The sequence below is a fragment of the Mesitornis unicolor genome, unplaced genomic scaffold, assembly GCF_000695765.1.
Source record: "Mesitornis unicolor isolate BGI_N332 unplaced genomic scaffold, ASM69576v1 scaffold458, whole genome shotgun sequence".
Lineage (NCBI taxonomy): Eukaryota > Metazoa > Chordata > Aves > Mesitornithiformes > Mesitornithidae > Mesitornis > Mesitornis unicolor.
The window spans coordinates 2,723-4,074 of record NW_010202287.1 but is presented as its reverse complement, the minus strand read 5'-3'; the positions used below and the strand labels follow the sequence as shown (position 1 = coordinate 4,074).

The window sequence follows — 1,352 nt, the reverse complement described above, 5'->3', positions numbered from 1 at the left end:
TTCCTGCTGCTGCAATTATTTTTTCTTTATCTTTTTGTGTAAGGAGTTTGCATACAAGCACATTATGGTTACTGTTGCTCTTTGAAAGTGACTTCAGCAAACAAAATTTTTTGCTCTTCAGAATCAAGTCAAGTAGCACTAAGATCTGAGCTCTATTGAGCTCAGACCTTATGAGCTTCTTGATATAACAATTTCTAACGATGTCTGAAAATTCGGTCTCCTTATGTTCCAGTGTGAACTGAGCTTGCTCTGTACTGGGGAAATAGTGATCTCCTATTTTGACTGTTTGTTGCCCTTGCAGCCTTTCATGTCTCCCTCAGCTTGTCACCATCATTCCTGGACAGTGGATTACAAGATCCTGATATTCAGGCCTGGGATTTCAGTCCGTAAAATTTCTGTGTTGCTTGTTAACAGAAGACCTTCTTTAGCTGATTTGACACCAAATTTTAGTTTAACATTTAAGATCACTATCCCTTTGAAAGTGAAATGGAGAATCTCATAGGAGAATCTCATAGAAGTTAAATTCATAAAGTGTTTCAGGAAAATGAAATTATCTGCAAGGGTCTTTTTGGGGCCTTCTGTGCTACAAATAGGAATAAAAAAACGCCACAAAATGTTTTTCCATGTTGTGTTAAGAATGTGATTTTGCAAAAGGCACTTAAAAATACTATGGCAAAGACTGTGTACTTTCAGTAGGTATGATTGCAAAAAGCGTGGTCCCAAGATGGAGTTTACAACTCATCGCAGACACTCTTTGCTGGGAAATGTAATAATTTCTACCATATCAACAGTGCTGGATTGTCCTTAATTGTACTTCTGTGACTGATAACATCAATTTAAACATAAAGATACTGCAATATTTTCTAATCCTGAGTACACTTGTGATCTGTTTAAAACAAACTGTAAAAAATGATGGTTGTTAGCTGGTGGCTAAGAGAGAAGGCTATGTTTGATGGGGACAGAGAGTATTTTTCTCTACTCAAGTCTACCTCTGTGTGAGTATTTTGAAATAGATTAATTGGTCAGTTGAATTTATTGCCCAGGCCATGCTTCCAGCTTTCACTTTGATTATGTATTCAGTCAAAGTAGTTGATGAACATGATCTGCAGAGGCTTTTCTTTGAATATGTCCTAACCGTATTTTTTCCCATCTTTCTGAAGATCCTCTATGATACTCTGTATGAAAGAGACGTTATAAAATAAAAAGGTCTTTATGATACTTCAGGTAGAAAACATGCTTGCTGAAGAAAGATTTTTCTTTTATTTGCTTGGTATTTAGAGACTGCAACAAATACTTCTCATTTCTTAAGCAGAAAAATTAAAACATGGATATCCTTATAGTTGACTATCAAA

The 1,352-nt window shown here is 35.7% G+C and overlaps 1 protein-coding gene across 1 annotated transcript in view; it reads left to right on the top strand.

Moving 5' to 3' along the window:
* Window positions 1-1,352, top strand: part of LOC104545240 (ATP-binding cassette sub-family A member 13-like) — a gene marked incomplete at its 3' end in the record, with an annotated part of 49,733 nt that overhangs the window by 46,991 nt on the left and 1,390 nt on the right.